This window comes from Cetorhinus maximus, chromosome 2 (genome assembly GCF_964194155.1).
Source record: "Cetorhinus maximus chromosome 2, sCetMax3.hap1.1, whole genome shotgun sequence".
NCBI classification, from domain to species: Eukaryota; Metazoa; Chordata; class Chondrichthyes; order Lamniformes; family Cetorhinidae; genus Cetorhinus; species Cetorhinus maximus.
Genome location: NC_135880.1, coordinates 68,095,424 through 68,108,209, shown reverse-complemented (window position 1 = coordinate 68,108,209; position 12,786 = coordinate 68,095,424). Strand labels below are relative to the sequence as shown.

The 12,786-nt window shown below is 42.5% G+C and overlaps 1 protein-coding gene across 3 annotated transcripts in view; it reads right to left on the bottom strand.

The window, feature by feature from the left end:
• Positions 1–12,786, bottom strand: part of LOC144694995 (membrane protein FAM174A-like) — a 65,608-nt gene that overhangs the window by 30,332 nt on the left and 22,490 nt on the right. The gene's annotated exons all lie outside the window — the stretch shown is intronic.

Below are 12,786 nucleotides of genomic sequence, written 5' to 3'. Positions count from 1 at the left end.
ATTCAAAGGCTCTGCTTCCACTGTCTTTTGAGGAAGAGTTCCAAAGACACTCAACCCTGAGGAAAAAATTCTCATCGGTCTTAAATGAGCGACCCCTTATTTTTAAACAGTGACCCCTAGTTTTAGAGATTTTTTTCTCCCCAAATTTTTTAAAAATGTTGTCCTTTTCCTGTTTATGTACCTTTCTCCTCTTCCTCAAGCACATTAATTGTTAAAAAAATAATAATTTGCTCCCTTGGTGGCTCAGTAAGTTAATAGGACCAAACCATGCAGCCTATAGAAATTTACAAGACAGAAGGATGTCATTTGGCCCATCGTGCCTCTGTCAACTCTGTTAGCGCAGGACATTTAGAAAATCATAACACAAACAAAGTCAACATGGTTTTGTGAAAGGGAAATAGTGTTTGACTAATTTATTAGAGTTCTTGGAGCAAATAAATAGCAGGGTGGATAATAGGAAACCAGTAGGTGTGGTATATTTGGATTTCGAAAGGCATTTGATAAGGTGCCACCTTACTGCACAAGGTAAGAGTTCATGGTGTTGGGGGTGATATATTACCCTGGTTAGAGTATTAGTTAGCTAATGGAAGCAGAGAGTCAGGATAAGGATAAGTGGGCAGTTTTCAGGTTGGCAAACTGTAACTAGTGGAATATCATGGGGAACTGTGCTGGAGTCTCAACTATTTGCAATCTACATCAATGACTTGGGTGAAGAGACCAAGTATATGGTAGCTAAATTTGCAGATGATAAAGATTAGTGGGAAGGCAAGTTGTGAAGAGGGCATAAAGAGCCTGCAAAGTTTTATAGGTGGTTAAGTGAATGAGCAAACATTTGGCAGATGGAATATAATGTGGGAAAATATAAGCTTGGCCACTTTGGCATGAAAAATATAAAAACAGAGTATTATTTAAATGGGGAGGCGCTGAAGAAATCTGTGGTACAGGGGGTTCTTTGCATCCTAGCACATAGATCACAAAAAGCCTGGATGCAGTTACAGCAAGTGATTGGGAAGGCAAATGGAATGATGGCCTTTATTGCAAGGGGAATGGAGTATAAAAGTTGTGAAGTGTTCCTACAACTGTACGGGCCTTAGCGAGACTGCGTCTGGAGTTGTATGCACAGTTTTGGTCTCCTTACTTAAGGATGTATATAATTGCATTGGAAGCAGTTTAGAGATGATTCACTTGGCTAATTCCTGGGATGAAGGGGTTGTCTTATGGGGGAAGGTGGAGCAGGTTAGGCTTATTTACATTGGAGGTTGGAAACATGAGAGGTGATCTTATTGAAACATAGGGGACTTGACAGCATGGATGGGACGATGTTCCACTTGTGGGGGAGTCTAGAACTAGGAGGCAGAGTTTTAAAATAAGGGGTCTCTCAATTAAGGTGGAGATGAGGAGGAATTTCTTCTCTCAGAGGTTTGTTAAGACTTTGGGATTCTTTTCCCCAGACAGCAGTGGAAGCTGGGTCATCGAATGCACTGAGTTACAGATTTTTGATCGCCAAGGGTTCTGGGGAGCAGGCAGAAAAGCACAGATAAGGTCACAATCAGATCAACCATGATCTTGTTGAATGGCAGTACAGGCTTGAGGGGCCAAATGGTCTACTCCTGCTCCTATTTCTTATGATCTTAATCCAAAAACCAATTTCAGTGCTCCATTTACTTCCCAAAGCTCTGTACCTTTCTCTGCTTCAAATATTTGTGTACTTACCCATGAAAAGATGCAGAGATTTCTGCCTCAGCACTGTATTTGAATTTGGGACCTACCTAAATTGAAGGTGAGAGCAAAGAGACGGGCTAGGAGGAATTTCTTTAGAGTTTTTGCAATAAAGGATTGTTCTCCATGTGAGCGCCACTTGGTGGAATCACTGAGGACTCAGAATGCACTTTGGGCATTGGACTTCAATGTCCATCACCAAGGGTGGCTCAGTGGCACCACTATTGACCAAGCAGGCTGAGTCATGAAAGACATCTTTGTTAAACCAGCCCTGCAGTAGGTGGTAAGGGAACCAACAAGAGGGAAAGACCTACTTAACCTAGTGCTCACTAATCTGTCACAGATGTATTTGTCCATGACAGTATTCACAGGAGTGACCACTGCATAGTCCTTATGGGGAAAAAAGTCCAGTCCTCATATTGAGGAAACTCTTTGTTGTGTTGTGCGGCATAATCAGCATGCTAAGTGAAACTGATTCAGAACTGATCTAGTAGCTCAAAACTAGGTATGCATTGGGCGCTGTGGACCATCAGCAGCAGAATTGCATTTATCATAATCTTTAACCTCATGGTCTGGCAGGTCCCTTACTCTATCATTACATACTAGCGTATGAAATAGAAGAAGTAGGCCATTCGGCTTCAAGAGCCCGCTCCACCATTCAATAAGATCATGGCTGATGTAAACCTCCTCTGATTCACCTCCAATGCATTTACATCCTTCCTTAAACAAGGAGACCAAAACTACACAATATTCGAGATGTGGTCTCACCAATGCCCTGTATAACTGAAGCATAACATCCTTACTTATGTGTTCAATTCCTCTTGCAATAAAGGAGAACATTCCATTAGCCTTCTTAATTACTTGCTGTACCTGCATACTAACTTTTTGTGACTCATGCACTAGAGAACCTAGATCTCTCTGCACCTCGGAATTCTGCAGCCGTTCTCCGTTTAAGTAATATTCTTTTTTATTCTTCCTGCTAAAGTGAACAACTTCACATTTGCCCACATAACACTATCTGCCAGATTTTTGCCCACTCACTCAATCTATATCCGTTTGCAACCTCCTTATGTCTTCTTCATAACATACTTTCCTACCCCATCTTGTCATCTGCAAATTTAGCTTCCATGCCTTCTCTCCCCTAATGTAAGTCATTGATATAAATTATAAAAAGTTGAGGCCCCAGCACAGCCTGTGGGACTCCACTCGTCACATCCTGACGTTACATTCAAGCCAGTGGACCAACAATGAGGAGAGTAGGATAACATGCCAGTGGCAACATCAGACATAGCTAAAAATTAGGTTCCAACTTGGTGAAGTTAAATAGGAGGACTAGGTGCATGCTAAACAGCAGAATTGACAGTTAAAAAATCCCATAACCAGTGTGTCATATCAAAACTCGAAGACAATTAAACAACCAACGGGAAAAGGAGGCTCCATGAATATCTGCATCTTCAATGGTGGCAAAGGCCATCATGTGAATGCAAGAGACAGGGCTAGGGGTTTGCATCCATCTTTCGCCAGAGGTACTGAAAGCATGATCCATCTCGGCCTCACTGATGTCAGATTTAAGCCAATTAAATTCACTCCATGTGAAATCACAGAATGGCTGAGGGCACTGGATACACCCTGGCAGTAGTGCTAAAGACTATGCTCCAGAACTAGTCATGAACCTAACCGAGATATTCCAGTATAACACTGGCATCTACCTTAAAGCAGAAAACTAGGTATGCCCTGTCCACATAAAGCAGGACAAATCTGATCTGGCCAACTACTGCCCCATCAATCTACTCTAAATCATCAAAGTGATGGAAGGGGTCATCAGCAATGTAATCAGGTGTCATTTACTTACCAATAACCAGCTCACTGATCCTCAGTTTGGGTTTTGCCAGGACTACTCTGTACAATGCATCATGACAGTCTTTGTCCAAACGTGGATAAAAGAGCTGAATTCCAGAGGGGAGGTGAGAATGACTGCCTTTGCAATCAAAGCAGCATTTAACCAAATGCAGTTTAGGTGCTCCCAAAATGCTGTCAGGGAGTTCTAGGACTTTGACCCAGTGACAGTGAAGAATCAGCGATATAGTTCCAAGTCAGGATGGTGTGTGGCTTGGAGGGGAACTTGCAGGTGGTGGTGATTCCATGCATCTGCTGCCCTTGTCCTGCAAGGTGGTAGAGGTCGCAGGTTTGGAAGGAGCCTTCGAGAGTTGCTGCAGTTCATCTTGTAGATGGTACACACTGCCATCTCTCTTGTTAGAGATGGTCATTGCCTGACATTTGTGTGGCATGAATGTTCCTTGCCATTTATCAGCCCAAGCCTGAATGTCCAGGTCTTACTGCATATGGACACAGACTGCTTCAGTATCTAAGGAGTCGCAAATGGTGCCGAACATCGTGCAGTCATCAGTAAACATCCCCACTTGTGACCTGATGATGGAGGGAAGGATAACAGCACACAGTCATCTCCCAAACTGCCCTCCAAGTTACAAACCATCCTGGCCTGGATATACATATCCATTCCTTCATAATCACTGGGTCAAAATCCTGAAATTCCCTATGGTTGCAGAGATTCAAGAAGGCAGTCCACCATCACCTTCTCAAGAACAAATAGGGATGGGAGTAAATGTTGGCCTCGTCAGTGATGCTTGCACATCAACAAAAAGATACTAATCTTACACACTAGGTGCTCCAGCATCTTCTAACAATCACCACCATTCAACATGTACAGGTATTTATATTGCAACGGGCATGTAACGCAGAGCAATCTAGTACTATTATAACTTAGCTGACACAGCAAAGCAATATTATTTATAAAAAACACCCTCACAAATTTATACAACATCTTTCATGACTATTGGACTAAAACTTAAAGTATTTAATTGGCTTTAAAGTACTTATTTTAAAGTGTAATCACTGTTGTAATGTAAGAATCACAGCAACCAATTTGCACACAGCAAGCTCCCACAGACAGCAATGTGATAGTTATCAATTAATCTGTTTACTGCCGATAGGAATCTGGTAACTCTCAGAAAATAACAGCTGTTTGTGAGACACAGGCAGAGAGAGACAAGGCAGATACTACCACAGAGAAGCAGGATGCCTGTAGGAATTTGTTTTTTGTTCGAACAGAAAGGAATAGAACGGACGGACTTGAGATATAAGGAACCACGAGTCAGAGGTGGGTCTTGCTGGTGGAATCTGGATCTGGAATACTCAGGGTAAATGGAACAACTTTTGAAAGACATTGGAAGTTACAAACTAGCACAACAGGGAGAACTGAGCCTGCAGGAGACTCAAGAGTAACAATGGACTTGTTCTTGTAATGCTACACATCTGCCAGAACTGCAGTGTACAGCGAAAGGGGTGGCAAGACATTTCTTGATTGCTTTAGTTAGTTAATGCAAAAGTACTTTTCCTTTAGTTTGATGTAAGAAATGTTTGAGTTTCTTTGATTCTAGTTTGTTTATTGTAGTAAAAGTCTTAAAACTTAACCTTTGGTTTTTTGGAAAATTCATCACTTTTTAAAGGTTATCGGTTTCTACAGGAATTGTACAATGCAGTGTCCAAATCAGTACCACACTGGGGTGTCAGCTTAAATTTGGGTGCTCAGGTCCTGGGGTGGGACTTCAACCCATAACCTTCTGACTCAGGGGTGAGTGCACTACCAACTTGAGCCATAGCTGATTCTAAAATACAGCTTTTTACTTTTTTTTTTACACAGAGGTAATACAAACATACAAAATAGGAGCAGAAGTAGGTCATTCCGCCCCTTGAGCCTGCTCCACTATTCATTAAGATCATGGCTGATCGGTTTGTGTTTTGAATTTCACATTCCCATCTACCCCGATACCTTTAACTCCCTTGCCTAACAAGTATCTATCTGCTTCCACCTTAAAAATATTCAATGACTCCGCCTCCACCACCTTGAGGCAGACAGTTCCAAAGTTGCACAACCCTCAAAAAAATTCTCATCTCTTCCTAAAAGAGCAACTCCGAATTTTAAAACAGTGACCTCTAGTTCTGGACACACCCACGAGATGAAACATCCTTTCCACGTCCACCTTGTCCACACCGTTCAGGGTCTTATATATTTCAATCAAGTCAGAATCACAAGTCACCCCCCACTCTTCTAAATTTCAGTGGAAGCAAGCCCAGTCTGTCTAACCCTTCCTCATAAGACAAAACACTCATTCCAGGTGTCAATCTAATAAACCTCTTATGAACCACCTCCAACACATTTACATCCTTCCTTGAATAAGGAGACAAAAACTGTAATGACTTTGAATTCACTGTCTATGACTGTGGTGAAAGTGGAATAATGGAAACATAGAAAATAGGAACATGAGTAGGTCATTCAGCCCTTCGAGTCTGCTCTGCCATTCAATATGATCATGGCTGATGCTCTATCTCAATGCCATAATATTACTATTACTATCTCCCCAAACCCCTTGATGCCTTTAGAGTCTAAAAATCTATTTCCTTCTTAAATATATTCTGTGACTTGGCCTCCACAGCCTTCTGTGGTAGAGAATTCCACAGGTTCACCACCCTCTGAGCGACAAAGTTTCTCCTCGTCTCAGTCTTAAATGATCTACCCCGTATCCTGAAACTGTGACCCCTTGTTCCAGACCCCCAGCCAGAAGGAACATCATCCCTGCATCCAGTCTATCCAGCCCTGTCAGAATTTTATATGTTTCAATGAGATCCCCTCTCATTCTTCTCAATTCCAGTGAATACAGGCCTAGTTGACCCAATCTCTCCTCATACAACAATCCTGCCATCCTAGGAGTCAGTCTGGTGAACCTTCGCTGCACTCTCTGTGGCAAGTATGTCCTCTCTTAGGTAAGACGACCAAAACTGCACACAATACTCCAGGTATGGTCTCACCAGGGCCCTGTACAGCTGCAGTAAGACATCCTTGCTTCTGTACTCAAGTCCTCTCGCAATGAAGGCCAACATACCATTTGCCTTCTTAACTGCTTGCTGCACCTGCATGCTTAACTTCACATTTATCCACGTTTTACTGCATCTGCCATGTATTTGCCCACTCACTCAATTTGTCGAAATCACCTCGAAGCCTCTTAACATCCTCCTCATCACTCACATTCCCACCATGTTTTGTGTCGTCAGCAAACTTGGAAACCTTACATTTGGTTCCCTCTCCCAAATCATTGATATATATGGTGAATAGCTGGGATCCAAGCACTGATCCCTGTGCTACCCCACTAGTCACAGCCTGCCACTCTGAAAAAGACCCATTTATTCCACTGTTTCCTTTCGGCTAACCAATTCTCAATCCATGCCAATATATTACCCCCATTCCCATGTGCTTTAAGTTTGCACACTAACCCCTTATGTGGGACTTTATCAAAAGCTTTCTGACAATCCAAATTCACCACATTCAATGGTTCTCCCTTATCTATTCTGCTGGTTACGCCCTCAAAAACTCCAGTAGGTTTGTCAAACATGATTTCCCCTTCATAAATCCATTGACTTTGTCTAATCCTGTTGATATTTTCTAAGTGTCCTATTATCACATCCTTTATAATAGACTAACATTTTCCCTCCTAGATGGTCTGTAATTCAGTTTCCTCCCTCCCTCCTTTTTTAAATAGTGGGGTTATATTTGCCACCCTCCAATCTGCCTGGGACTGTTCCAAAACCTACAAAATTTTGGAAGATGACAACCAACGGGTCCACTATTTCCGTAGCCACCTCCTTTAATACCCTGGGATGTAGATTATCAGGCTCCGGGGATTTATCGGCATTCAGTCCCATTAATTTCTCCAGCACTATTTTTCTAGCAATACTAATTTCCTTCATTTCCTCCTTCTCCCTAGACCCTTGGTTCCCTAGTGTTTCTGGGAAATTATTTGCATTTTCCTCTGTGAAGACAGAATTAAAGTACTTGTTTAATTGCTCTGCCATTTCCTTGTTCTCCATTATAAATTCTCCTATTTCAGACTGTAAGGGACCTACATTTGTTTTCACTAATCTTTTTCTTTTTACATGTTTATAGAAGCTTTTACAGTCTGCTTTTATGTTCCTTGCAAGTTAACACTCATACTTTATTTTTCCCCTCTTTAATCAATGTCTTGGTCCTCCTTTGCTGAATTCTGAACTGCTCCCAATCCTCAGGCTTGCTACTTTTTCTAGCAACTTTATACGACTCCTCTTTGGATCTAACACTATCCTTAATTTCTTTTGTTAGCCATGGCTGGGTCACTTTCCCTTTTGTGTTTTTGTGCCAGAAAGGAATGTATAACTGTTGCAATGAACACATTTGTTGCTTAAATATTAGCTAGTGCCTGTCCACCATCATGTCATGCCTTTAAATGAAGTTTCCCGATCTACCTTAGCTAACTCACGCCTCATATCTTTATAGTTTCCTTTGTTTAGATTTAGGACCCTAGTTTTGGATCAGACTACTTCACTTTCTATCCTAATGAAGAATTCTATCATGTTATAGTCACTGTTGCCTAAAGGACCCGCACAACAAGATTATTAACTAATCCCTTCTCATTACACAATACCAAATCTAGGATAGCCTCTTCCTTGAGGTACTGGTCTAAAAAAAAGATCTCCAGGAGTTCACCCATTGCTATTAATTTGCCCAGTCTATACGTAGATTAAAGTCACCCATGATTACTGTAGCACCTTTGTTACATGCTTCTCTAATTTTCTGTTTAATGCCATCCCCTACCTTACCACTACTGTTTGGAGGCCTGTAGACAACTCCCGCTGATGTTTTCCGTCCTTGTTGCTTCTTAGCTCCACCCAGACTGTTGCTGCTTAGCTCCATTCAAACTGATTTTACATCTAGATCTTCTGAGTCAATGTCCTCTCTCACTATTGCACTGATTTCATCCTCAACTAACAACACCACCCCACCTCCTTTTCGCCTGTCCTTCCTAAATATCACGTAGCCTTGGATATTCAGTTCCCAGTCCTGGTCACTCTGCAGCCATGTCTCTGTAATCGCAATCATATCATACCTGTTTACATCTATTTGCGCTGTTAATTCACCTGCCTTACTGCGAATGCTCCGTGCATTCGGATACAGTGCCTTTAGGCTTGTCTTTTTAACATTTTTACATATGTTTTTTTGTACTATGGCCCTATTTGCTACCAGCCCTCATTTCCTCTGCCTTCCACTTTTGCTTTCTACTTTTCTGTCTCTCATTCCTATCTTTGTTTCACTCTCTTTTGTCTCTCCACTCAGGTTACCATCCCCCTGCCAGTCTAGTTTAAACCCTCCCCCACAGTGCTAGTGAATAGCCTGGCGAAGATATTGGGGTGCAACCCATCCAGCTTGTATAGGTCTCATCTTCCCTAGAATCGATTTCAATGCCTCAAGAATCTAAATCTCTCCCTCCTAGACCATTTTTTCAGCCACGCATTGATCTGGTCTATTCTATTCCTGATCTCGCTAGCACTTGGCACTGGGAGTAATCCGGAGATTACTACCTTTGAGGTCCTGCTTTTTAATTTATTTTCTAGTTCCCTACATTCTGCTTTCAGGACCTCATCCCTCTTTTTACCCATGTTATTGATACCAATATGGACCAAAACCTCTAGCTGTTCACCCTCCCCCTTCAGAATGTCCTGCAGTCGCCCAATGCCATCCTTGACGTGGCATCAGGGAGGCAGCATACCAACCTAGTGTCATGCCTGCGGCCATAGATAGAATCCTCTAATACTATTGCTCTCCCACTCTGTCTAGCGGACACCCATTCCTTTTCTGCCTGTGCACCTTTACCTGCGGTGTGACCACCTCACTGTACGTGCTATCCACGAAGATCTCATCCTTGCGGATGCTCCACAGTGAATCCAGCCACAGCTCCAGCTCCAAAACGCGGATTTTGAATAGCTGCAGCTAAAGACACTTCCTGCACATGTGATCACCCTGGACACTGGAAATGTCCCTGACTTCCCACATTACACAGGGGGAGCATTTAACTTGGCCGAGCTGCCCTGTCATGACTTACCTTTAAATTACTCCCTTTACTTTTACTTCCCCTAGTTTAGAGAATATTAATGACAGAGGAAATACTCAGCAGGTCCTACTTACCAAGGCCACTGCTCTTCTTTCTAAGGCAGAAAATGATTGCTTCCTTCCCTCTTCACTGAACTCGCTCTTTCACCAAGCTCTAACTTAAGCACTCTAATGTAGCCCAAAGTAGCACTCTAGTGCAGCCAAACTAATCAATGATTTGAACAGGAAATTGGATAGGCACTTGAGGGAAATATACTTGTAGGGCTATGAGGATAAAGCAGGAAATAGGACTAACTCGATTCAGCAAGAGAGTTGGCATGGATTCAATGGGCTGAATGACATCCTTCTATGCTACACTGACTGTGACCTCAGGTGCCAGGAACCTTACAACATCAGGATAGATACAACAACACAGAAAATATGACATATGGCATTATCTAAAAAGGTGCTGGTAACATTACACAGTATGGTCATATAAGCAATATTCTACCATCAATCCTGATACTTGAAAACTGGTTGCCTAGCAACATATTTGCTAGCAGCAGGTACAACAGGCAGGCTCAAAAAATTCTACGGTCTGATCAGTTCTTTGTCTTTATTTACACTTAAAATAGGTACCTAAATTATACCACAAACCTGTTTTATTTTAAATGGTTTTCAAGAGATATCTTGGGAAGTATTTTGGTCAGAGCACTAAATGAACTAGGTTTAGTTGGACTTATTATGTAGCTTATAGATCAGTATCAGGCTTGAAGAGATTGGTATGGTTTAAAAAACGGTCGTTGCTTGCAGAAGTTGTGCTGCATTTATAGGTTAAATGTATATTGGTTGCAAGAGGGACCACACACATTTGAAGTGGAAAGAAATAACATTTCATGGAAACTACTAAGAAGGTAAAACAAGGATTGTAGTATGCTTCAGGGGCTGTAGTAGAGTTTGTAGAGAGAAATGTTCTCTTGTAAAATACAAGGAGTAGTTTATTTACATATGTGAATGGATTGTACAGGCTGTAGAATAGTCTTAATCGTGAGAAAAAAAAAATTCTAAAGACGTTTTGGTACTCACGTTAAGTACATTCAGCAGATTGATTGCTAAATAGGGGAGGAAACATGGAAATTGTGGGGTAGGGGCATAAATTACTTTAAATACAAGTACCGACTTGTGCAGATAGAGTAAAGAAATAATTTTAAAATCTGTCATTGAAATATATTGTTGCTTTTAAGTTAGTCTTACAGCCTGTGGAGACTGTTCATTTAAAATTCCCCAATCACCAGGGAGTTCCTCTCTTTACTTCAGTTACTAGAATATCAACAGGTATCCCTATGGGTCTTACCTCCCCACTCCTGATCATGGCTCCAATCCTGCCGGTGCTTAACGCTAACCAGATCTTGTTGCTCCTTCCAATCATGATCGTAGAATCACAGAATGGTTACAGCAGAGGTGGCGGCCATTTGGCCCATCGTGTGGGTGCTGGTTCTCTGAAGGAGCAATTCACCTAGTACCACTTCCCCATCTTCCCATGCCCGTAGCCCTGTATAATTCTTCATTTTCGGATAATAACCCAATTCCCTCTTGAATACCTCCTTTGAACCCACCTCTACCACACTCTGAGGCAGTGCATTCCAGATCTAACACAAAGGTCTATAGCTAAGACCAGTTAGTCAGAAGGTCCTGGTTTCAAACTCTACTCACGAGACTTGAGCACACAGTTGAGATGAACAATTCATGGCAGGGGTGAGACAATCCTATACTGTCTGGAGGTGTCATTTTTAAAATTGATTTTTTTAAAAACTCCCTTGTTCAGTGATCCAAAACCAACTGTATCACCCCTACCACAACATGGCTGAGATTAGCTAAAATCAGCAGATTAATAATCTAACTACAGGCTTTCCAGGCCTGTTCAACACAGTTTTACACCAAACAGTGCTTTTATCCATTGAGTAATTTGAAGGAAGGAGCAGTGGGTGGGGGTTGGGGGTTGGTGTGGTCTGAAAACCTTAAGGAGTTTTCAAAAAGAATTCATGAGTGCAGTATCCCTGAAAATATTGCTATTATTTAATAGGGTAAATTTTGAGAGTCCTTGCATACATTAGAAGATTTGGGTTTAACTGTTTGATTTCTCACCTTGGGCAAGGTAGTGGGTGCTTGGGGAGAAAAAAAAACTAACCTAATGTTTGAAAATTATTTAATTCAACTAGAAATCCCTTGGGCCCTGAGTTTACCCACCCAGAAGCTGGGAATACTAAAAGAATACATACATTTGGTAACCTCTTCATGGTTTTGACGCATTACATATCAATTTGGTTGATTCTACATTAAGGGAAGAATTTTCCCCTCATTGGGGGAAGGGGAGGGAAGAAATGCGGGAGCAGGTGCGCCTCCGATTGGGGGCCCCGATCAGGGGCACACCGCCATTTTACATGGGTGGGCCAATTAAGGCCTGCCCAGTGTGACGTCCGCCAGGGAGCGCTATGTGCTCCCTGTGCAGGCAGGGGGATTCCCTCAGCCAGGAGTGCACTCTTTCGCGCATGTGCACAAAACAGCGCACTGATCTCCCTGAGGCCAAGTGCTGCCTCGGGGAGATCAGCTCAGATTTAAAACTTCTACTAAACACGTTTAAAAACTTTTCCTTGCCACGTCCCCTCATGTGACACTGTCATATGAGTTGGGAAATGTCAATAAATTTTATTGAAACCTTTCGTAAAGATTTGAATACCCTCATGAAACCTCATCCCGCCTGTGGATGAGGTTTCATGCTTCATCCGAAGCCCGCCAGGGCTCCCAGCCTGCCCGTCAACTTAAGGTTGGACGGGCAGGTCCATTAAGGACCTTAATTCATTTTTAAATGGCCTCAATAGGCCGTTGACAGGTCGGCGGCTGCGCGGCAGACTCGGTTGCGTCCCCACCGACCAGAAAATGGAAATAACGCGGGGTAACGCCAGGAGTTCCACCTAACGTCATCCCACGTCATTTTACGCGTCGGCAAGCGGGCCATGCTGCTGCTTGCCGACTGGAAGATCCTGCCCCCAGTTTATGCATTTGGGCTTTGGCTAGCTGAAAGCAATGCTTTG